Here is a 26,839-nt window from a genome sequence, read left to right on the forward strand (position 1 = left end):
ATGTCTGAACAAAGTATGAAGTTTAGTTAATAAATAATTAACTATATCAGTTCATTAAGCAGTCTAAACTCATGTGAGACGTCAATAGTGGGGACTGGTTTGGCGCATAGGAAAGCTATCTGGAATGTCTTTACAATTTTAAAAATAACTCTATAACTAAATATATAAATGTGACTCCTATTTATTCTACATGCTCATTTTTGTATTATTCTTCCTCTCGGGACTTTGAACAATTGTCCCTCTGCCTGGAACACTTTTTCCCTAGTATTCATCTAACTCACCCCTAATCATTCTTTGAATCTCACTTAAAATTACATATTTTGTATTACTTATGTGTTATTTATTTGTTAAAACTTATCATTTCCATAGACGACAAGCTCCATAAAAGCAAGTCATATGTGTTCTCAGTATTGCGCCCGAGAATAATATTCAATATTACACAGTTTTAATTAATAGATGACACAATAAGTTTATCTTGACCTCTCAAAGGTTATTTACAGACGTTTGCTTCTTCCTTGGCTGCATACAGGATTATTTATATTCTAAATGATTGATAATTGACTTCTATATAACCAACAAAAAGACATTTGTTGATATAAAAGACATTTTAACTAATCATGTATGACTTAACACTCATATCAGGGATATATAGGCATACATGTCTAGCAGTTTAAACTCCATAAAAGAGCAATATTTTGCTCCATAATTTATACTGCTGTTGTGTAGGTACTTTATTGAAACAGAGTAAAATCTCTCAATCTTGAAAAAAAAATAAAGCAACCAAAAGCTTTGAAAACAAAAGGCTACCCAAGCAGCATGCAGCTCCTGCTGCTAAGTCCCTTCAGTCAACTCTGTGCGACCCCATAGACAGCAGCCCCAAGAAGCATAGTGATATGCTATTTGAAAAGCACAAAATAAAAAACTCCAACCAAGAGTGGACTACTGACAATCTCATGAGGCATCAACATAGAAGATAAAATACAGAAATAAGAACTTTAGTCAACACTACAGCTAGATAGCAACAAGAAAACTTTATTCTGCAATCAGCAGTTTACAGCAGATAGCTCTTAAAGGCAGGTAACAATATTAAATTAAATTGTGTTAAGAGTATCCTCTATCAAGAAAATATCATGAAACTACTGTTGTCTGTGTAAAGAAAGAACAGAGGTATCCTCATTAGAAAAAAAAAACAAAACAAAACATAGTTTAAACTTTACATTTCTCTTAGTTTAATATCCAGCTAATTTAAAGAAATAGACCATGACATAAAACTATCAACTACTCCAGCATTAGTTCTAATTCTCAAACTAGGATTTCCAAAACTGTGTAACACCACAAGCTGCTTTTAATGCCTTAAACACTGTGTCCTACCATTATGAAAACAAGATATGGAGTGAAAGGAGGAGAAAATTGTTGAAAATAATAGAAAATGCAATATGGAAAATAATGATCATCTAAAGAACGTTGCACAAGCTGGAATCAAGATTGCCGGAAGAAATATCAACAACCTCAGATATTCGGATGACACCACCCTTATGACAGAAAGTGAAGAGGAACTAAAAAGCCTCTTGATGAAGGTGAAAGAAGAGAGTGAAAAAGTTGGCTTAAAACTCAACATTTGGAAAATGAAGATCATGGCATCTGGTCCCATCACTTCATGGGAAATAGATGGGGAAACAGTGGAAACAGTATCAGACTTTGTTTTTTTGGCCTCCAAAATCACTGCAGATGGTGACTGCAGCCATGAAATTAAAAGACGCTTACTCCTTGGAAGGAAAGTTATGACCAACCTAGATAGCATATTCAAAAGCAGAAACATTACTTTGCCAACAAAGGTCCGTCTAGTCAAGGCTATGGTTTTTCCAGTGGTCATGTATGGATGTGAGAGTTGGACTGTGAAGAAGGCTGAGCGCCGAAGAATTGATGCTTTTGAACTGTGATGTTGGAGAAGACTCTTGAGAGTCCCTTGGACTGCAAGGAGATCCAACCAGTCCATTCTGAAGGAGAGCAGCCCTGGGATTTCTTTGGAAGGAATGATGCTAAAGCTGAAACTCCAGTACTTTGGCCACCTCATGCGAAGAGTTGACTCATTGGGAAAGACTCTGATGCTGGGAGGGATTGGGGTCAGGAGGAGAAGTGGACGACAGAGGATGAGATGGCTGGATGGCATCACTGACTCGATGGATGTGAGTCTGAGTGAACTCCGGGAGTTGGTGATGGACAGGCAGGCCTGGTGTGCTGTGATTCATGGGGTCGCAAAGAGTCGGACACGACTGAGCGACTGAACTGAAATGAACTGAAAGAAGGCTGCAAATGTTGTTAAATGCAAGAAAGATCTGTGTATAGTAGCTACTGAAAGAAATGCTAAATTATTTGAGTATTTGCTATAATCGTTTGACAGAATTTAAATCTGAATGCAAACGATTGTATGATTTGGCAAACATCAGGCCATGAATCAAGGTTGAAGACAGTTCAGTCAAACTATAATCATGTCTAGGTTTTTCTTTATCAACTTGATGAGCCTTCATTTAAAGTCAGTCACAACCAGAAATAGCCAAAAAATAAATCACCCCTCTTCACCAGTTTGCTTGGCAAGTGACCCAGTGCTTAAGGTTTTCTTGTGAGAACAAAGAGGAGGAAATAATGTCACATCACAAGAATTTATAATGATTAATGTTAGTCTAATAAGCACCAAAGGAAGTGATCACAATTTGCTACTTGTAAAAGCATTGCCCAGTTTTCCAGTAAGAACCCATCACTACCTGCTTCTGCAGAGCAAGGATTTTGGACAGGAGAGAAAGGATGTTGTTGCTCTTTTCCTGGGCAGGCTCTGCACCTGTGCTGAATGCATCATAAGCCAATGCTTGTGCGAGGTCTCCCCCGTTTTGCCTCTTGACCTTTCTCTCTGGACTTGTTAGGAACCTGACTGTCTGCCAATTCTGAGACTGCATTCGTGGAGAGTCCTGCTCTTACCTGCCACCCTTTGGGCTAAATAACTTCCCTGCTCTTCTGTCACAGACAGTTCCTTCCACAAAATTACCACCTTGCTGTCCTTGGTGTGTTTGCCAGCAAAGCATGCCTCGGGCTTCTGGTGTGCTCGTAGCTAAACCTTAGAAAATACTCACGGATGAAAAGGGAAACTTTGGATCTCTTGCTGCTAAACTCAGCACTGAACAGCTTTACCAAAATGATTTGAAACTTGCCTGCTCTTCAATTGCCTGCTCTCTGATGCTATACGATTTCAATGAGTTAGGATTCCAAGGTTAGAAAAGAACTTACTTTTCTTAGAAAATTCTGGTGAAAAGGAGTATTAGCTGTTCCTTGACTCTTCTTGCCAATTAAGTCATATTTGAATTGTTCTTGCCTCGTGTAATGTGGATGTCTAAAACTGCCAACGAGGCATCCATTTATTTCCAGAATTTGCAAAAACCACAAACTTGACCGTCGTAAGGTGGGATCCCACAGGAATTCACGTAATTCTGTGGTATACCATTGACTTTAAGTGGCTCCAATACTTTCTTAAAATGTCCTGATGTGGCCTATATTTGTGGTGACCTTCACTGTAAAGTACAGTGAGAAAAATAAACACATGCTTAGTAATAACTTGCTAGCTTGAAAATGAGTGCTTTGCCCGTGTGGCGTTGGATATACCAAGGAGCTCTCTTGCTTGAGCAAACACCAAACTTGAAAAGTGAATGCATTCTTTCAGGTAGCGAGATAATGTCAGCTTTTCGCATCATAAATTTCAGGTTAGAGACCTAAAATAAATCACATCGCATTCAGGGTTTTCTAGTTCATTAGTTAAGCAAGGGAGAGGTTTTGATTGTAGGATCAAAGTGTGTCTGAAGGGCGTGAGTAAAGGAGTTCCCCCAGGAAACGATTTCAATAGTCTTTAGTAATGGCACTACATATGTGATTCATAAGGTATGAAAAAAGTTTATGGAAAGAACTTCTTGTTCTGTATTATATGATTTCCCCAGTTTGGAATCCCATAGCCTGTAGTTTTTAGATTATTTCCTGTAATGTGACATCTGAAAACTTCCCCACAGAGTTAATTTTTAATGTATATCATTTCACAACCTTATTCTTGTCAAACCACTGAGTGTACAATGTCAGTTTTTGGTTAAAGACTGGCGTGTTGGTTTCAAGAGAAAAAAAAGAAAAATGCTATAACCATGAGAGAAAGCTTGATTCTTTTTCAGAGAAGGAGGAATAACTATTATAATAAACATAATGATTCTTTTTAGTTAAAAAATAAATCTGTTTCAAGATTAGAATAGTTTTATCTAATACGTTATCTTTTTAGTCTCAAAATTTTATTTGCTATTTTGAAAACTGTATTTTATTTCTTTTAATAGCAATGACTGGGCAAATGTCTTGAATGCCTGTGCTTTCTTGTTTGTTCTTCATTTTTTACCCTGCTCAAGACAGATGATTATAAGCTGTTCTCTAGTTGTCTGTTTTATGTGTGTGTGTGTGTGTGTGTGTGTGTGTGTGTGTGTGTGTGTGTTGTGCTCACTTACCTCAGTCATGTCTGACTCTTTGCGACTCCATAGACTGTAGCCCACTAGGCTCCTCTGTCCATAAGATTTTCCCAGCAAAAATATTAGAGTGAGTTCCTATGCCCTCCTCCAGGGGATCTTCCCGACCCAGGGATTGAACCCGTATCTCCAGCATCTCCAGCACTGCACCATCCTGGATTCTTTACTGCTGAGACATCAGGGAAGTTGTGTGTGTGTGTATATATATATATATTCTGGCCCTTTATTAATACAAAGACAACAAAAACTGCAACTATCTATTTGGGGTAGTTTAATCAATGCAGAATCCTCTCTTTTCTCTGCACATCAGCAGTAAAATTAGGGGACTGAATCAATCATGGCAAAACCTCCAGAGTTCTTACTCTGGGCTGGTCTGGTTTTTAAATTCTTATTCTACTCTCCATGTAATCACAGATCAGTTCAGTTCAGTTCAGTTCAGTGAGTCGTCCCCTTCTCCTCCTGCCCCCAATCCCTCCCAGCATCAGAGTCTTTCCCAATGAGTCAACTCTTCACATGAGGTGGCCAAAGTACTGGAGTTTCAGCTTTAGCATCAGTCCTTCCAAAGAAATCCCAGGGCTGATCTCCTTCAGAATGGACTGGTTGGATCTCCTTGCAGTCCAAGGGACTCTCAAGAGTCTTCTCCAACACCACACTTCAAAAGCATCAATTCTCTGGCACTCAGCTTTCTTCACAGTCCAACTCTCACATCTATACATGACTACTGGAAAAACCATAGCCTTGGCTAGACGAACCTTTGTTGGTAAAGTAATGTCTCTGCTTTTGAATATGCCATCTAGGTTGGACATAACTTTCCTTCCAAAGAGTAAGCGTCTTTTAATTTCATGGCTACAGTCACCATCTGCAGTGATTGTGGAGCCCCCCAAAATAAAGTCTGACACTGTTTCCACTGTTTCCCCATCTATTTCCCATGAAGTGATGGGACCAGATGCCATGATCTTTGTTTTCACAGGGCAACCCACTCCAGTGTTCTTGCCTGGAGAATCCCAGGGACAGCGGAGCCTGGTGGGCTGCAGTCTGTGGAGTTGCACGGAGTCGGACACGACTGAAGCGACTTAGCAGCAGCAGCAGCAGCAGCAATGCTAACCTGAGTTGCAGTTTGAGATACATACCAATAGGTGGCAGTGCTACTCACACAGCAGACCTGACCTGAGCAAAGACTCTTTACCACTGAAGTACACCATTAATTATAGACGGTTCAGAAATATGTCTGACAAACATCTTGTTTGTCAACACAAAGAGATCAGTCAAATAAAGAAAGAAACACATAAAGAAAACTAACTTGGAATTTACAAGGCAGTATTAAAAGAAAACATGCTTCTTTAAAGTTCTGTTTCTTTCCTCACACTGTTTATGAGTTCAAATTGCTGCTTCACTTATGGACTCCTCATTTGCCTCAGAGACCCAAGCTGAGGCTTCCTGGAGCCTGGCCATAGACACCTAAAGTTCCATTAGTGTCTAGATACACGGAAATAATCTTTTAAAGTCTGTCCTAAGACCACTTAATTCATGGCTCTTATTGAAGAGTGGTTTTGCTAAAGGAAAAGTAAATTTAGATTTAGATTCTCTCCACAGAGGCTCAACAATATCCCCTTTCTCCTTAGTCCCCTCCTCTCTCACAATCTCCAAAGCAGACAGTATCCCTTTCTGCCTCCAACCCCAGATCTGAACAATAAACAGAGAAGCAATGGTTTGCAGGGGTCCAGATGGCTCCAGGAGCCCCTTCTCCTTCCAGGCGGCCTGCTGCCGCTCTCGTCTGGCAGCACTGTCATTCTCTGATGTGGTCAAACTGATAAAAGATGGGCGATGATTCAGGAATGTTTGCACTTGTGTTACTTAGCTTTATGAATTTATATGGGTTATATAATTCTTTTTATGGGTAATATAATCTCATGATGTTTGTCTGTCTGTAACTTCTGTGCCTACCCTGAGCCTGTGGCAGCATAAACTTCCTAATCAGGGGCTACTCACTCCCTGAAGAGCACACCAGGATCCTTGCTCCTGGTGGTCTAGCTGTATCCTCAGCTATTTCTGCACTAAACGAGCTTGCTTTGCTCATGGAACTCAACCCGTTTCTCTCCCAGCCAAATGCATTTTAACTTAACCTGAACATAAAATATTTTAAACGATTAATTAGCAACTGCCCCACAGACTTGGATGAAATTTATTCAAGTTAGGCACTCTATGGAAATTTCATAAAATGGGTAGTTCAAAATCAAAAGACAGAAACCACAGGCACAGGTTATGTGTTTCAAGAGTTATGAATTAAATTAGATCTTAAAAGTTTCTGTTATACAGTTTCTGAATTCTCATTTGTATTTTTTGTGGAGCCTCTAATATCTATATGTTCCAAGTTTATATTTTATAGTATCTCCATTTTTAAGTTGAGGAATCTTAGGAAGAATGTTTAAATATCTCGCCCAAGGACACCAAGTTAGTCCTTCGGCAAAAGCCAGGAAAATTGCCAACAAAGCTGACTTTCTGCCGTGTGTTAACCTGAATCATGCTTTCTTGGAAGTCTAATTCTAGACTGTGATATTTCTACTCTAACAGCTCACAGTGAGGAAGAAAAAAAAAAAAAAGAGCAAAAACCTGATACTATATACACACCTTGAAATCCTTTAAAGTATGTGAAATATTTTTGCAAATATTCAGACTGAGTTTAAATGAAGGAAAGCATTCTGTTAGCGGTTTGCATATCCGTTAGAGTAAATGAGCTGATGGCCAAGATAGCCAATGGCCACACAAGATGATAAAAGTTCAGGTTCAGTCGGGATAGATTTTCACTTGGGCCGGCAGCAAGAAACACCCAGTACAGAAGTGACAGATGGAAGAGCGGGAGAAGGACTCTTGTTTTTGGTTTTAACACTCCTATTAGCTGAAGCACTGACTCTGCTCTAAAAGCAGCTGCTCACCTTCCCTCATCTTGGCTGGAAAACAGCCTACTGTAAGGCTTAGGGGACCGCATGACCTCCCTGAGGTGGTCAAGTCAAGAGCAGAGTTAGACAGGCAACAAATTTCATGTGGAAAACAAGAAGGAAAATTCCTCTTGAGAATAAATATGGGAATATAACTATACTTTAAAAATGTGTGTATATTTTTATTCTATCTTAAATAATTTTCTCTCTTACAAGCATGTAGCTTGAAAGGCGTTAGTCGCTCAGTTGTGTCCGACTCTATGAGACCTCATGGACTGTAGCCTACAGTCTGTCCATGGAATCCTCCAGGCAAAGAATACTGGAGTGGGTAGCCATTCTCTTCTCTTCTCTTCAGGGGATCTTCCTGATGCAGAGATCAAACTTTGGGTCTCCTGCATTGCAGGCAGATTCTTTACCATCTGAGCCACCAGGGAAGCCCCCCTCTACAAGAATACTCAATAAATACTGCATTCTCTATATTAAAGGCTTCTTAATTGTTCTTGAAAGAAGTCATCATCTCTGAGAATTTTATTTTTCTGAGATCTCCATATTTTAATCAAACATTTCTTCAAGCATTTGATTATAAAATATCAGCTTAACTCAGTTATAAAATTATTTTAAGTCATTCTTGGGACTTCCTTAGTAGTCCAGTGGTTAAGACTCTGTGCTTCCACTGCAGGGGGCATGGGTTCAATCCTTGGTCAGGGAACTAAGATCCCACATGCCACACAGCCAAAAAAAAAATAAATTAATTAAATAAAATCATTTTAAGTCACTCAGTTACCCAATCATGTATACAATGATGATGTATTAAATTTTAAATCTGATATATAAAAGGTTGAACACTATACATATTTTTTGTTGCAAACTCATAAGATATCAAACCCACAAAATTTAGATTTGTAATTTCTTTGCTTTTTAAGCTTGTAAAACCCCACAAAAATGCATCCCACAGTTTTATTTTGGGTTTTGCTTCACAATGGCTTTTATTCTTTTGTTGATTTTATATTAGTAAATTAGCAAAAACAAATGTAATATTTATTTTGCTAGGAATTACATTTTGTGAGCTGGGACAACTGAAAACCTACTGATGGCTACATTAAGAAGTTTTGCAAATAAAAACCTTTTTTAACACCCTGCTGCTGCTGCTGCTAAGTCACTTCAGTCGTGTCCGACTCTGTGTGACCCCATAGACAGCAGCCACCAGGCTCCTCCATCCCTCGGATTCTCCAGGCAAGGACACTGGAGTGGGTTGCCATTTCCTTCTCCAATGCAGGAAAGTGAAAAGTGGAAAGTGAAGTCACTCAGTCGTGTCCGACTCTTCGCGACCCCATGGACTGCAGCCCACCAGGCTCCTCCATCCATGGGATTTTCCAGGCAAGAGTACTGGAGTGGGGTGCCATTGCCCTTACACCCTATCAAAATATTATTCCTTTCATTTATGTAGAAGTTTTCCTTGAATATTTTATATCTATTGTTTTAGATGGGAAGATTGTTATTTATCTTAAAACTTCGGATTTTTTTATTTTAAAAAAGGAAAGAAAAAGATTGCTGTACAGATAATTGTTGAATTTTTCTCTCAATTTTCTATTGACTATAACCTGAGGGAAGAATTTCTAAAGGTTTGAAGGAAGCAGAAGGAGTTGCTCTAACAAAGTCGTTGTATTAATAACTAAGAAATCTGTTAACACTGCTGTCAAATTTCTTAACTGATATGGAAATTTGATTGGGTCCTGTGGGGGGAGTCACTTTCCTGGGAAGCTCTCTTAAAAAGAATGGTGCAAAATCAGAAGTTGAAGAAAAGCATGTAGAAGTAATCAGGCTCTGTCTTTAATTCAGAACATATCAGATAACTAAGAATTTCATCAGTAAGAGAATCAGCACAGGTGGAGTGAAAGTAAAACATCTATCCAAAGCAAAGACTACTTTTTAAATATTTGAACTTCAACAACACGGAGCCAAGTATAGATTGCTTAAGAGTAATTAACAAAGCAAAATCATAGCTGAGGTCACCTGGTCTTTCAGATTTCTTACCTACATTTGCTGGGCACTCTTGAGTCTGGGTGCCAGCTGATAATTATCTAACAGAAAACTGGTTTCTTCCGTTCTTAATCATTCTCAGAGTTCATTCTCCAGAGCCCTGATCTGCCTCAGCATTGTGGGGCCAGACTCACTCTGTTCACTTTCTCTCAAACAAACCTGAGCTAATGAAATAAGACATGATTTGGGTAATCTTACTAAGCATATCAATGTTGTAGGCTGGTTCAGTTTATTCTTTTTAGGAGAACAATAACATTCTAGATCCAAAGGGAAGGGATCATTTGGGAGTGTGTTAAGGAATATGAGATACAGAGAAGCAAGGAAAAAGTGCATTGTGAAAATAGAAGGGGGTCATTTTAAGCAGATCACTTAATTTGTCTTGAAAGAAATACATGAACAGGTTATTGTAGCAGGATCATAAACAAGGTAATGTGATTTACAAAATGTGTCATGGAAAAAATAGAGTGATACAACTCCAGGGATCAAGGTACCTTTGCATGCTTTTAAAACTCACAGAGCCTTTATCTGTGGATTTCCTGCTCCCATGTACAATGTCAGAGGAGGGTGGCAATAATATTACCTTTGAGTAAATTTAGTTATGATGGCAGGAGATATGAATAGACCATATTGGGGATTCATTCAAAGTCTTTGTTACCATGGTGCTAAAAAAGAATTCAGTATCTGTGATTGATTTATTTATTCCTCACAGTAAAGGTGCTTTGGCTGCAGATTCACACTGAAAAGAAACATGGTCCTTTAGAAAATTTGCCAGCAATTACTTGGTCTCCAGTTCCAATTTATCAATTGAACGATCTGTCTAAACTTGTATTAATGTACTGCTATTCTAGTCAGCCACTTGGCAGCTTTACGATATTGTGACCTTTTTACATACTGAAGATAAATAAAGTTGTTACATTCTTCTTTTGCTAGCACTTAAATTCCCAAATTTCTACATGCTAAAATTGTTTTGGCAAAGCAATATTTAGCAAAGAAAGTATACTATTGGTGAGAAATGTAAGTTGGTGTATCCACTGTGGAAAATACTTTCTCATAAAACTAAAAACAGAACTACCACACGACACAGCAACTCCATTCTGGGCTATATATCCAAAAACAAAAGAAAGAAAGAAAAAGAAAACACTAATTCAAAAAGATACATGCATTCCAGTGTTCATAACAGTGTTATTTACAATAGCCAAGATATGGAAGCAACCTAAGTGTCAATCAACAGATGACTGAATAAAGAAGATCCATGTGCACACAGTGGAAAATTAGCCATAAAAAAGAAAAAAACTGCCATTTGCAACAGCATGAATGGATTTGCATGGTATTATGCTAAGTGAAGCAAGTCAGATAGAGAAAGACAAACCCTGTACAGTAAGACTTACATGTGAAACTTAAAAAATAAAACAAACTATTGACTGTAACGAAAAGAAACAGATAAAGATATAGACAGGACATGGAAGCAACCTAGATGTCCATCAGCAGATGAATGGATAAGAAAGCTGTGGTACATATACACAATGGAGTATTACTCAACCATTAAAAAGAATACATTTGAATCACTTCTAATGAGGTGGATGAAACTGGAGCCGATTATACAGAGTGAAGTAAGCCAGAAAGAAAAACACCAATACAGTATACTAACGCATATATATGGAATTTAGAAACATGGTAACGATAACCCTGTATGCGAGACAGCAGAAGAGACACAGATGTATAGAACAGTCTTTTGGACTCTGTGGGAGATGGAGACGGTGGGATGATTTGGGAGAATGGCATTGAAACATGTATAATATCATATATGAAACGAATTGCCAGTCCAGGTTTGATGCAGGATACAGGATGCTTGGGGCTGGTGCACTGGGATGACCCAGAGGGATGGTACTGGGAGGGAGGAGGGAAGGAGGTTCAGGATGGGGAACACGTGTACACCCGTGGTGGATTCATGTTGATGTATGGCAAAACCAATACAATAATTAGCCTCCAATTAAAATAAATAAATTTATATTTTTAAAAAAAGATATAGAGAAAAAACTAGTGGTTACCAGTAGGGAAAGGGAAGGGGGAGGGGCAACATAAAGGAGAGGACTAACAGGTCCAAACTACTAGGTAAAAAATAAACAAGTGAAGCCCAGCATCTCCCCACACTCCCAGCTGCCAACATCTTGAACTGAGATATGGTTGCTACCGTTTTGCACTTGGAACTCCAGTCATAAATGCTGTGTGCAAGACCTCTGCAAGTGGCACCCTCCGAACAAGTGAAACTTAACTAAGCACAAAGGGAAAGCAAAAGAGATCAAACCCTGAGCCTTTGGAGTGGGAGCACTGACTCCAAGACCCTAGACTACCAGAGAACTAACCCTAGAGAGTATCAAATAGTGAGGACTCACACAAAGGAAACCACTTGAATATAAGACCTGGCATCACCCAACCACCAGCAGCATTGTGTACAGGATGCCTCATCTAAACAACAAACAGAACAAAAATATAAAGCCAATCATCAGCAGACAGGATCACCACCTCACTCAGCCTTGCCCATCAGAGGAAAAACAAACAAACAAAAACTCAGCACTGTAGCCCACCAGGCTTCTCCGTCCATGGGATTCTCCAGGCAAGAGTACTGGAGTGGGTTGCCATTTCCTTCTCCAGGGGATCTTCCCAACCCAGGGATTGAACCCAGGTCTCCCACATTGCAGGCAAACGCTTTAACCTCTGAGCCACCAGGAAAGACCACTCTATACAAAGCTCACACAAACCACTGGACCAACCTTAGGAAGGAAGAAACCAAAAGGAAGAAAGAATTCAACCATCTTCAAGGAAAGAATTCAACTTTCCTTGAAGCCTGTGAAAAGACGACTCCAAACACAGTAATTTACAAAAAAATAATGAAAAGGGAGAGGAATACTGCACAAATGAAGGAACACACTAGAAACACAGAAGTCAAAATAAATGAAGAGGAAATAGGCACCTGAAAAAGAATTCAGAATAATGATAGTAAAGATGATCAAAAACCTTGAAAACAAAATGGAGAAAATGCAAGAATCAATTAATGAAGATCTAGAAGACTTAAAGAATAAATATACAGAGACAAACAATTACTGAAATTAAAAATACTCTAGAAGGAATCAATAGCAGAATATCTGAAGCAGAAGAATGAATCAGTGAACAGGAAGATAAAATGGTGGAAATAACTTATGAAGAGAATAAAGTAAAAAGAATGAAGAGCTGAGAACAGTCTCTGTGACCTCTGGGACCATATCAAACACACCAAAATTTGAATCATAGGGGTCCCAGAAGAAGAAGAGAAAAAGAAATGGTATGAGAAAATTTTTGAAAAGATTATAGTTGAAAATTTCCCCAACGTGGAAAAGGAAATGCCAATCAAGTCCAAGAGGCACAAAGAATCCCATACAGGATAAACCCAAGGAGAACACACCAAGACACATACTAATCAAACAAAGACTAAACACAAAGAAAGAATGTTAAAAGCAGCAAGGGAGAAGCAACAAGTAACATACAAGGGAAACCCCATATGCTTAACAGCTGATCTTTCAGCAGAAACTCTACAGGCCCAAAGGGAATGGCAGGATATATTTAAAGTACTGAAAAGGAAAAATCTATAACCATGATTACTGTACCCAGCAAGGATCTCATTTGAAATTGATGGAGAAATAAATAACTTTTCAGAGAAGCAAAAGTTAGGAGAACTCTGTATCACCAAACCAGCTTTATAACAAATGTTAAAGGGACTTATATAGTCAAGAAATACAACAGAAGAAAAAAGATCTACAAAATCAACCCCAAACAATTAAGAAAATGGCAACAGGAACTTATATATCATTAATTACTTTAAATGCAAATGGATTAAATGCTCCAACCAAAAGACACAGACTGGCTGACTGGATACAAAAACAAGACCCATATATATATGCTGTCTACAAGAAACCCACTTCAGACCTAAAGTCACATATAAACTGAAAGTGAGAGGATGGGAAAATACATTCCATGCAAATGGGAAGCACAAGAAAGCTGGAGTAGCAATCCTCATATCAGACAAAATAGACCTTAAAGAAGATTACAAGAGATAAAGGACACTACATAATAATCAAGGGATCAATCCAAGAGGAAAACATAGTAATTGTAAATATCTATGCACCCAAAATAGAAGCACCTCAATACATAAGACAAACACTAACAGACATAAAAGGAGACATTAACAGTAACATAATAATAGTAGGAGACTTTAACACCCCACTCACACTGATGGACAGATCATCAAAACAGAAAATTAGTAAGGAAACACAAGTCTTAAATGATACATTAGATGAGATGGATCTCATTGATATCTTCAGGACATTCCATCCAAATGCAAAAGAATACACCTTCTTTTCAAGTGCACATGGAACATTCTCCAGGATAGACCACATCTTGGGTCACAAATCAAACTTCAGTAAATTTAAGAAAACTGAAACCGTATCAAGCATCTTCTCTGACCACAACCCTATGAGACTAGATATCGATTACAAGAAAAAAAGTGTAAGAAAAACAAACACACGTACATTAAACAACACGTTTCTAAGTAACCAACAGGTTACTGAAGAAATCAAAAGGGAAATAAAAACATTTCTAGAAACAAATGACAATGAAAACACAACTCAAAACTTATGGGATGCAGCAAAAGCAGTTCTAGGAGGGAAATTTAGAGCAATACAATCCTACCTCAAGAAACAAGAGAAACCGAATAAACAACCTAACTTTATACCTAAAACAACTGGAAAAAGAAGAACAAACATACCCCAAAATTAGTAGAAGGAAAGAAATCATAAAGATCCAAGCAGAAATACATGGAAAAGAAATGAAAGAAACAATAGTAAATAGTAATAAAACTAAAAGCTGGTTCTTTGGAAAGAAAAACAAAATTGACAAGCCTTTAGCCAGACTCATCAAGAAAAAAAGAGAGAAGAATCAAATCAACAAAATTAAAAATGAAAAAGGAGAGGTCACAACAATGCAGAAGGATTATAAGAGACTATTATGAACAAATATATGGCAATAAAATGGATAACCTGGAAGAAATGGACAGATTCTTAGAAAAGTTCAATCTTCCAAGACTGAACCAGGAAGAAATAAAAATTATGAACAACCCAATTACAAGCACTGAAATTGAAGCTGTGACCAAAAATCTCCCAAAAAACAAAGCCCAGGACCAGATGGCTTCACAGAAGAATTCTATCAAACATTTAGAGAAGAGCTAATGCCTATCCTTCTAAAACTCTTCCAAAAAATTGCAGAGGAAGGAACACTTCCCAACTCATTCTACAAGGCCACCATCACCCTGATACCAAAACCAGACAAAGACAACACAAAAAAAGAAAACAGGCCAATATTACCGACGAACATAGATGCAAAAATGCTCAACAAAATTTTAAAGACTATACTTTCAGGGATCATTTCTATAGTTTGTTACTAGAGAAGTTTCTCTGATCGTGTAGAGCACCCGAAACCACGAGGAAGAGACGCAGCGTTTTCTCCTGAGCGTGAAGTTGGCGTTTGGTGCTGCTTGATGCAGCTGCCATCGGCCGTTGATGATCGTTCTTCTCTCCCGTCTGGGAGAGTTAGAGGGAGAAAACGCCGTCTGAGTGGTTTCGTTCAAAAAAAAAAAAAAATTTTAGCAACACATCAAAAAGTTCATACACCATGATCAAGTTGGGTTTATTCCAGGGATGCAAGGATTCTTCAATAAACACTAATCAATTGCTGTGATACACCATATTAACTTAATAAGTTGAAAGATAAAAACCATACGATAATCTCAACTGATGCAGAAAAGCCTTTGACAAAATTCAGCACCCATTTATGATTAAAATGCTTCAAAAAATGGGCATAAAACGAAACTACCTCAACATAGTCAAGGCCATATATGATAAGCCTATGCCAAACATTATTCTCAATGGTGAAAAACTGAAAGCATTCCCCCTAAGATCAGGAACAAGACAAGGGCCTCCACTTTCATCACTATTATTCAACACAGCTCTGGAAGTCCTAGCTACAGCAATCAGAGAAGAAAAAGAAATAAAAGGAAACCAGATCAGAAAAGGAGAAGTAAAGCTCTCACTGTTTGCTGATGACATGATACTGTACATAGAAAACCCTAAAGATAGTATAAGAAAATTACTAGAGCTAATCAGTAAATTTAGCAAAGTTTCAGGATACAAAATCAATACACATAAATCACTTGTATTTATATATACTAACAATGAAAAATCAGAAAGAGAAATTAAGGAATCAATTCCATTCACCATTGCAACAAAAAGAATTAAATATCTAGGGATAAACTTACCCAAGTTGACAAAAGAACTGTACACAGAAAATTATAAGACACTAATGAAGGAAATCAAAGACAACATAAACAGATGGAGAGATATATCATGTTCCTGGGTAGTAAGAATCAATATTGGAAAAATGACTATGCTACCAAACACAATCTACAGATTTAATGCGATCCCTATCAAATTATCAATGTCATTTTTCACAGAATTAGAACAAAAAATTTCACATTCATATGGAAATACCAAAGATCCCAAATAGCCAAAGCAGTCTTGAGAAAGAAGAATGGAACTGGAGGAATCAACTTTCCTGACTTCAGATTATACTACAAAGCTACAGTCATCAAGATAGTATGGTACTGGCACAAAAACAGATATATACACCAATGGGACAAGAGAGAAAGCCTAGAAATAAACCCATGCACCTATGGGTACCTTAGTTTTGACAAAGGAGGCAAGAATATACAATGAGGCAAAGACAGTCTCTTCAATAAATGGCGCTGGGAAAACTGGACAGCCACATCTAAAAGAATGAAATTAGAACACTTCCTAACACGATACACAATAACAAACTCAAAATGGATTAAAGATCTAAATGTAAGACCAGAAACTATAAAACTCTTAGAAGAAAACATAGGCAGAACACTCACTGACATAAACCAAAGCAAGACCCTCTATGACCCACCTCCTGCTGCTGCTGCTGCTAAGTCGCTTCAGTCATGTCCGACTCTGTGTGACCCCACAGACAGCAGCCTACAAGGCTCCCCCGTCCCTGGGATTCTCCAGGCAAGAACACTGGAGTGGGTTACCATTTCCTTCTCCAATGCAGGAAAGTGAAAAGTGAGAGTGAAGTCACTCAGTTGTGTCCGACTCTTAGCGACCCCATGGACTGCAGCCTACCAGGCTCCTACACCTAGAGTAATGGAAATAAAACCAAAAGTAAACAAGTGGGACCCGGTTAAACTGAAAAGCTTTTGCACAGCAAAGGAAACTACAATCAAGGTGAAAAGACAACCCTCAGAATAGGAGAAAATAATAGCAAATGAAACTGACAAAAGATTAATTTCCAAAATATACAAGCAGCTCATACAACTTATACCAGAAAAACAAACAACCCAATCAAAAACTGGGAAAAAGACCTAAACAGACATTTCTCCAAAGAAGGCATACAGATGGCTAACAAACACATGAAACGATGCACAACATCACTCATATTAGAGAAATGCAAATCAAAACTATAATGCTATCACCTCACACTGGTCAGAATGGCCCTCATCAAAAAGTCTACAAACAGTAAATGCTGGAGAGGGTGTGGAGAGAAGGGAACGCTCTTGCATTATTGGTGGGAATGGAAATTGATATAGACACTATGGAAGATGATATGGAGATTCCTTAAAAAACTAAGAATAAAACCACCATATGACCTAGCAATCCCACTCCTAGGCATACACCCTGAGGAAACCAAAATTGAAAGAGACACATGTATCCCATTGTTCACTGCACCACTATTTACAATAGCTAGAACATGGAAGCAACCTAAGTGTCCACTGACAGATGAATGAACAAAGAAGTTGTGGTACATATACACAATGGAATATTACTCAGCCATAAAAAGGAACTCATCTGAGTCTGTTCTAATGAGGTGGATGAACCTAGAACCTATTATACAGAGTGAAGTGAGTCAGAAAGAGAAAGATAAATACCGTATTCTAACACATATATATGGAATATAGAAAAATAGTATCGAAGAATTTATTTACAGGGCAACAATGGAGAAAGAGACAGAGAACGGACTTATGGACATGGGGAGAGGGGAGGAGAAGGTGAGATGCATGCTGCTGCTGCTCAGTCACTTCAGTCACGTCTGACTCTGTGTGACCCTATAGACGGCAGCCCACCAGGCTCCTCTGTCCCTGGGATTCTCCAGGCAAGAACACTAGAGTGGGTTGCCATTTCCTTCTCCAATGCATGAAAGTGAAAAGTGAAAGTCAAGTTGCTCAGTCGTGCCTGACTCTTAGGGACCCCATGGACTGCAGCCTACCAGGCTCCTCCATTCATGGGATTTTCCAGGCAAGAGTACTGGAGTGGGGTGCCATTGCCTTCTCCAGGTAAGATGTATGGAAAAAGTAATATGGAAACTTACATTACCATATGTAAAATAGATAGCCAGCAGGAATTTGCTGTATGTATGGCTCAGAAAACTCAAACAGAGGCTCTGTATCAACCTAGAGGGGTGGGATGGAGAGGGAGATGGGAGGGAGGTTCAAAAGGGAGGGGATAAATGTATATGTATTGCTGATTCACCTTGAGTTTTGACAGAAAACAGCAAAATTCTGTAAAGCAATTATCCTTCAATAAAAAATAAATTTAAAAATAAATAAGCTACAAGGATATAATATACAACACAAGGATATAGTCAATATTTTATAATAATTATAAAGTATAGCTTTTGACATTACACCTCAAATTTACATAATATTGTACATTATCTATGGGCTTCCCAGGTGGCGCTAGTGGTAAAGAACCCACCTAACAGTGCAGAAGCATAAGAGACATAGAGTCAACCCCTGGGTTGATAAGATCCCCTGGAGGAGGGCATGGTAACTCACTCCAATATTCTTTTTTTTTTTTTGCCTTTTTATTTTATTTTTTTTAATTTTACTTTATATTTAAACTTTACAATATTGTATTAATATTCTTGACTGGAGAGTCCCAAGGACAGAGGAGCCTGGTGGGCTACAGTCCATAGGGATGCAAAGAGTCAGACATGACTGAAGCAACTTAGCATGCACGCATGCACCCACATTAACTGTAACTCGATTTAAAAGAGCACAACTCATAAGAGAAACAGTGATACACTGCACTTCATCAACATTAAAATTTTAAAGCTTCAAAACACAGAGAAAGGAAAAAGAAAGGAAAAAAAAAGAAAATATCTGCAAATCATCTCTCTTGATAACAGCTTGCTTCCAAAATACAGAACTCATACAGTTCATTAAGAAGACAAACATCCCAAATAAAAAGTGGGCACATATCTGAATAGCTATTTCACAAAAGAAGGTTGACATATGGCTGATAAGCACATGCCAAGATGTTTACCATTTTATGCCCTTAGAAATGTATGAGCTAAAACTACACTACTTTACACCGACTAGACAGGTAATAATAAAAAAACAGACAATAACCAGTGGAAAAACTTTTATACATCCACAGAGGAAATTTAAAATAATGTTAACCACTTTGGGGGAAAAAAATGCCAGTTTCTTGAAAATTAAACATAAAATTACCTTATGATCTACTCCTAGGAATTTACCTAAGAGAGGTGAAAATATATTTGCATACAAAGACATATGTGGCATATTTACTGCAGGCTTATTCATCATAGTCAACAACTGTTAGATAGCAATTCAAATGTCTATTAATTGACAAATGAACAAATAAGACATATTATAAACAATCCATGGAATATAGTCAGCAATAAAAAGAACTACAGATAAATGCTAAACATGGATAAAAAAAATATGCTACATGAAAATCAGATCAGATCAGATCAGTTGCTCAGTCATGTCCAACTTTTTGCGACCCCATGAATCACAGCACACCAGGCCTCCCTGTCCATCACCAACTCCCAGAGTTCACTCAGACTCACGTCCATCGAGTCAGTGATGCCATCCAGCCATCTCATCCTCTGTCGTCCCCTTCTCCTCCTGCCCCCAATCCCTCCCAGCATCAGAGTCTCTTCCAATGAGTCAACTCTTCGCATGAGGTGGCCAAAGTACTGGAGTTTCAGCTTTAGCATCATTCCTTCCAAAGAAATCCCAGGGCTGATCTCCTTTAGAATGGACTGGTTGGATCTCCTTGCAGTCCAAGGGACTCTCAAGAGTCTTCTCCAACACCACAGTTCAAAAGCATCAATTCTTTGGCGCTCAGCTTTCTTCACAGTCCAACTCTCACATCCATACATGACCACAGGAAAAACCATAGCCTTGACTGGACGAACCTTTGTTGGCAAAGTAATGTCTCTGCTTTTGAATATCCTATCTAGGTTGGTCATAACTTTCCTTCCAAGGAGTAAGCGTCTTTTAATTTCATGACTGCAGTCACCATCTGTAGTGATTTTGGAGCCCAGAAAAATAAAGTCTGACACTGTTTCCACTGTTTCCCCATCTATTTCCCATGAAGTGATGGGACTGGATGCCATGAAAATAGCCAGAATGAAAAGACTAAATATTTTCAGATTTTATTTATATGAAATGAAAGTCGCTCAGTTGTGTCTGACTCTTTGCGACCCCATGGACTGTATAGTCCATGGAATTCTCCAAGCCAGAATACTGGACTGGGTAGCCTTTCCCTTCTCCAGGGGATCTTCCCAACCCAGGAATTGAACCAAGGTCTCCAGCACTGCAGGCAGATTCTTTACCAGCTGAGCTACAAGGGAAGCCCACAAAGGAATGTCCTCAAAAGGCAAATTTATAAATACAGAAAGCAAATCAGTGGCTGCCTGGGGTTGGGATCAGAACCAAACCTACAGGCTGGCACAGGCAAACTTGGAGGGAGTGGTGAAATGTACTCAATAACTGGCTTGGGCATTGGTTACCCAACTTTTCACATTTATTAATAACCACTGAATTGTATGTACACTTACAATGTGTGATGGAATAATGACCTCCATAAAAAATATCTACATCCTAACCCCTCAAGCTTGTGAATATGCTACCTTACACAGGAAAAAAGGATCATCTAGAAGTGATTAAGGGTTCAGACTCTGAGATGGGGAGATTATCCTAAATTATCTATGTGAGTCCATAGAATTACATATGTCTGTCAAATGGAAAAGGAAAGCAGAAGATTTGGTCAGAAAGATGCAACATGTTTGATCCTCCATTTAAGCTTTGAAGATGAAGAGAGGGAACAAGGATGTCTAGAAGCTGGCAAGGGCCCTCAGCTGACAGTAAGAAATGGAAGCCTTATTCCCATAACCACAATGAATTCAACTATGCCAAGAAACTGAATGAAACTGTCCCCTACAGCCTCCAGAAAGGAATAGAACTTGGAGACATTTTAGTTTTAGTTTGGTGAGACCTATACCAGACTGTTTCTCTGCGTAACTGTGAGATAATAAATTCGTGTTATTTTAAGCCCCTGTGTTTGTGGTAAACTTGTTAAGATGGCAATAGAAACACAATGCATGATGGGAGAAAAATAATTATAAGAGGACTTTTATGAATCACATCAAGGGAAAGTGTTTAAAACTGGGGAAAAAAAGACTCCATGTTCTTTCAATGTCATATACAACATAAGTTCAAATAGGGATTATTTAATTCTCTAGAAGACTGCACTGTTTTCATTTTGCTAATTTTACTTAATTAAGAGTTGAGTTTCTGTGAGGTAACATGTTAACTTAATGGATTTCTTTTTGGTAGAAAAACATTATCTCCAAAGGTTATGGCTTTGTAGCCCTGTAACAAGTCTTGACTAACCTAGCAACATTATGACAAAGAAACTTGTTTTTTAATACCTAAATACTCTGTCATTCAAATGCCCTCAGAAAACCTGTAAAATATCTCTCCTATTCCTCCACCCACAGCCCCTGGAAACCCCCGTTTTACTCTCTGTGTTCACTAGTTTGAGTTTGATTCCACACGTAAGTGATATTGCACAGTATTTTTCTTTTCAGTTTAGTTTAGTTCAGTCGCTCAGTCGTGTCTCTTTGTGACCCCATGGACCGCAGTATGCCAGGCCTCCCTGTCCATCACCAACTCCCAGAACTTACTCAAACTCATATCCATTGAGTCGGTGATGCCATCTAACCATCTCATCCTCTGCCGTCCCCTTCTCCTGCCTTCAATCTTTTCCAGCATCAGGGTTTTTTCCAATGAGTCAGTTCTTCCCGTCAGGTGGCCAAAGTATTGGAGTTTTTTAGTTTCAACATCAGTCCTTCCAATGAATATTCAGGACTGATTTCCTTTATGATAGACTGGTTCAGTCTCCTTGCAGTCCAAGGGATTCTCAAGAGTCTTCAAAACCACACAGTTCAAAAGCATCAATTTTTCAGTGCTCAGCTTCCTTTATAGTCCAACTCGCACATCTATCTATATGTGACTCTAGAAAAACCATAGTCTTGACTATATGAACCTTTGTTGGCAAAGTAATATCTCTGCTTTTTAATATGCTGTCTAGGTTAGTCATGGCTTTTCTTCCAAGAAGCAAGTGTCTTTTAATTTCATGGCTGCAGTCACCATCTGCAGTGATTTTGGAGCCCCAAAAAATAAAGTCTGACACTGTTTCCACTGTTTCCCCATCTATTTCCCATGAAGTGATGGGACCAGATGCCATGATCTTCATTTTCTGAATGTTGAGCTTTAAGTCAACTTTTTCACTTTCCTCTTTCACTTTCATTAAGAGACTCTTTAGTTCTTCTTCTCTCTCTGCCATAAGGGTGGTGTCATCTGCATAGCTGAGGTTATTGATATTTCTCTCGGCAATCTTGATTCCAGCTTGTGCTTCATCCAGTCCAGCATTTCTCATGATGTACTCTGCATATAAGTTAAATCAGCAGGGTGACAATATACAGCCTTGACATACTCCTTTCCCAATCTGGAACCAGTCTGCTGTTCCATGTCCATTTCTAACTGTTGCTTCCTGACCTGCATACAGATTTCTCAGGAGGCAGGTGAGGTGGTCTGGTATTCCCATCTCTTGAAGAATTTTCCACAGTTTGTTGTGATCCACACAAAGGCTTTGGTGTAGTCAATAAAGCAGTAGATGTTTTTCTGGAACTCTCTTGCTTTTTCGATGATCCAAAGGATATTGGCAATTTGATCTCTGGTTCCCCTGCCTTTTCTAAATCCAGCTTGAACATCTGGAAGTTTTTCTTTTCCTGACTTACTTTCCCTTAAAATAATACCCTCTAGGTCCATCTACGTTGTCACAACTGTCACAATTTCTTTCTTTCTTAAGGGTGAGTTGCATATATTTCATTGTGCTATGTGCGTGGATATTTATATATATAACACAATTTCTTTATCCATTCATACATCAAAGGACAAATTTAGGTTGTTTCAACATCTTAGTTACATAAATACTTCTGCAATGAACACAGGGATGTTTATATTTGTTTGAGCTAGTGTTTTTTTTTATTTTCTCTGAATAAACAGCCATAAGTAAAATTGCTGGATCAAATGATAGTTCTAGTTTTAATTTTTCAATGAACTTACATACTGTATCCATAGTGGCTGCACCAATTTACATTCTTACCAATGGCACACAAGAGTCTCCTTTACTCTGCATCCTTACTAATGCTTGTTTCACACCTTTTTGACAATAGCCCTTCCAACAGGTATGAGGTGATACCTCATTGTGGTTTTGATTTGCATTTCCCTGATGAATAGTGGTTTTGAGCACCTTTTAGAGAAACTATTTAGTTCCTCTGCCCATTTTTAAAATGGATTTTTTTTTTGTTTTGTGGTTTTCCATTATTCAGTTGCATGAGTTCTTTATACATTTTGGAGACTAGACCCTTATTTGATACAGAGCTTGCAAAAATCTTCCATGCTGTAGGCTTCCTTTTTATCTTGCTGATTATTTCTTTTGCTATGCAGTGGATCTGTTTATATTTCCATGGTTACTTCTCTTTTTAAAGATCTCCTAGGTAGAATTTTTAGTTTTAACACATTTCTACAGCCAAGGCTTTATTCTTCTTCCTCAGACTAGATTCCTGTGCCTGTAACAGAAGCCCCAGTAAACAATTATGCTTCCTATTAATTGTGTAATATTACAAAGTCCCTCAAATGATGGGCAGTGCCCTATATCTAGCATTTTATGTACATTCCTAATCCTCATATCAAACTTAAAATACAGGAACTATTATCTCAAATTTTTTTAATCACTGATGAAGAAACTTTGGCCAAGAGAAGTTATGCACCTTATGTCTAAGGTCACACAGTTAACATCCACATCCAGCTCTATTTAAAGCCTCAGGCTCTGTTCTTTCCATTAAAAGGCAAGAACTGGGAGGCCTGAATTCTGGAGCAGCTTTGTGATCTGGAGTTAATCATTTTACCTCTCAAAACCTTTGTTTCTTCAACAGTAAGAACATATGGTCAGACTAAGTTATATTGAGTATCTTTTCAACCTGAAGTGCAGACACAGTGCATGTTACCTGTTACACTGCATCCATGTTGCTCTCATCAGGAGATCCTCTGATGAAAAATAAAGGAAATTTGGGATGCAAACTTCCTCTCAACTTTTTAACCAGGGCAGCTTGCCTTCCTCTCTAGAAAGTATATATCACACAGCCATATTAAAATGGGCCTAGGGATGGGGAGGTAGGAAAGAGGTTCTAGACGGAGGGAATATATGTATACACATGACTGATTCAGGTTGCTGTACAGCAGAAACTAACACAACACTGTACAGCAGTTATATTCCAACAAAAAATAAAATAACCCTAGGATTTTACTACTGACTCCCATAGATGTGCATTTTGGTTGCACGAATAGATCATGTTAGATAAAATGTTTGGATTAAAATAATATTTGCTTTAAAATCCACATTCATGATGTTTAAAAATCCATGTTCATGTTTTATATTTCAAACAATATGATGTTTCAAAATGTATATAATTAGCTTTCAAAATATTTTTTCATTTAATTTGAGAATCAGTGTGTTTAATAGGTCTTAAATGAAAAACAATTTTTTTTTCTTAAGCATGAAAGCATTGTTAGGTAAATGATAACTCCAAAATTAAATTAAAGTATTAAGAAAGAGATTGCAATAAAAATAGACTTCAATCTAAAGGGGGAAAAATAGCAGTTAAGACTGGACTTACAGTAAGTTACATGTACCCACTTGAAGCTGAGTTTAACAAAATATGATTTATGTGCACAGCATTTTTGCTACATAATTTATGAAGCAAAAAAGTGGAATGTAGTCAGCATATGGTGACTTGGTTTGGAAGAGAGAATTTAAGCATAATAATTCAGCCTCTAGTTTATGCCTTATTTGAATAAAGTATCTGTCTTCTCTCTGCCTGCTCCCACCCTCAGGACTCAATCCCTTATAAAAACACACTATCACATTTTATGTATTTTCTGCATTGCTTTCATTATTTATTGTTTTTGACCTTAGAAAAGCAAAGGCTTCTTATTATGCACTTTTCTTTCATAGGATTCAAGTAGTGTGCAGTATGCCTCACCTAAAATATATAACTAGCAGGGTTGGTTGTTTTTATTTCCAAATCCCAGCTTTCTCAGGGTCCTTTGTGAAATAAAGAGAAAGAATAGAGAAAAACTGGTTCTGGCAACTCTGTTTCATTATTTCAGACATGCATGGCCTCCTATATAATTTGCTTATTGATCTCAATAATGAAGACCAGAAAATTACATCCTCTCTCCTCTATGGAGCCTATGAATCACAGATTGCTCAACCACTGTCAAATTAAACCACCTTTCCTGTGACTGATAAAGGATTCACACAGAAACTAAAATGATCATCAGCCTTCTGTTGAACCCAGTATATCACTTATGCTAAATATAGTTAACATCACTCTAGATAGCTGTGCCACCTCCCTCAAGTAATTGTCCTCCTTTTCAACCACTACTATTTCCATAAGGTTTGAATACTGTCATTTATGAAGAAGATTATGCTAGATATTTTTCTTTCCTAGAGAAGAGATTCTCAAAAACAATTAAAATAAAAGTCAAGTCAGACAAAGGGCATTGGAAGATGGTGGTTTCTGGTGGTATAAAAGCTTCCAGCTGACACTGAAACTACTGTTTCTAACACACTAATATTTGAACATTCAAGGTTTAAAGAATAAATAGAATTATTCCATCGTATTCCTACAATTAAACTCAGACTGAGGTCAATCTTCAGAAGTAGGCTCTCACTCTAAATCATACAATTATACCAAAAAGCTGAATGGTTGCAGGGACAGAACTAACAGTAGAATCTGGACTCCCAGTACTGCAGCACCCAGAAGTGTGTTGCTCATTCAGAAGTCCACAAAGGAGAGCAGTATTTATGAAACTGACTCAAGGGTTAAAAGCTAAAAATTTATCTATGTCCACTCTTCTCATCATATGAAGAATAATGATATAAATTATAATGAACAGTTTTAAAGGGAATTGTTCTTAAAACCAGATAAATTACTTTGGACAAGTTTCTTATATTTCCCTGAACTTCAATTTCCTTACCTAAACCTCAGGGGCTTATGATGTAGATGTTTTTAATAATCCTAACTTTCTATATTTTAGTGCCTGCATAATGTTTAAAGCCCATCTTAATTCTAAAATTTAAAAATAATTCTTAAAGATTTCAATGAGCTTGGATAAACTTCATATTACAGTTACATATATTTATGTAATTTTTCATGCAAATTTAAATGTATTACTTCTGCCCAGGAGATCGTACATTGGAAGACTCATCTATGCTAGGAAAATACTTAACCTATTAACATACATCTCCTGAGATCCAAATCAATTTCAATATCAATCCTCTTGGTCAGGAAATTCTCCCTTTTGTTGATTTAATTAAGTTTCTGTTTAAACACTCTTCACTAAAGATGAAGAATGTTAGCTGCCATCCTGTTTAAAATAATTTATTTCAAGTTTAAATTTCATGAATAACTAATTTCTATAACCTTGTTTTATCAAAATAGTATGACACCATTTCTTTAACTATAAAATCACTTGAACTATTTATGTCTTTTAAAAATGCGAAACCTATGACAGATAATATAGATATCATATTATATAAAGAACAATGCAGATGAACTGAATGGCCCCTTCTTATATGAATTAAACAAAAAGGAAAGCTGGAATACATTTTAGAAAAATATAAAATGAAATGGACACATTTAAAGAAGAAATAAAATCAATTCTACATAAATTACTCCAGAAAAGAGAAGAGGAAAAACTATTTCCCAATTCATTCTCTGATTTAAAAACATATAAAAACATTATAAGAAACTATAGGCGATATCCTTAAGAAC

At 37.7% G+C, this 26,839-nt stretch overlaps 1 long non-coding RNA gene and 1 other non-coding gene across 2 annotated transcripts in view; one reads left to right on the forward strand and one right to left on the reverse strand.

The window, feature by feature from the left end:
* The window catches only part of LOC132344090 (uncharacterized), a 166,792-nt gene that overhangs the window by 14,390 nt on the left and 125,563 nt on the right, over positions 1 to 26,839 (reverse strand). The gene's annotated exons all lie outside the window — the stretch shown is intronic.
* Positions 14,949 to 15,164, forward strand: LOC112444655 (small nucleolar RNA U3). Its single transcript, XR_003033026.1, has one exon. It is a non-coding gene; the product is annotated as a small nucleolar RNA U3 (small nucleolar RNA).

Source organism: Bos taurus, chromosome 27 (assembly GCF_002263795.3).
Source record: "Bos taurus isolate L1 Dominette 01449 registration number 42190680 breed Hereford chromosome 27, ARS-UCD2.0, whole genome shotgun sequence".
NCBI classification, from domain to species: Eukaryota; Metazoa; Chordata; class Mammalia; order Artiodactyla; family Bovidae; genus Bos; species Bos taurus.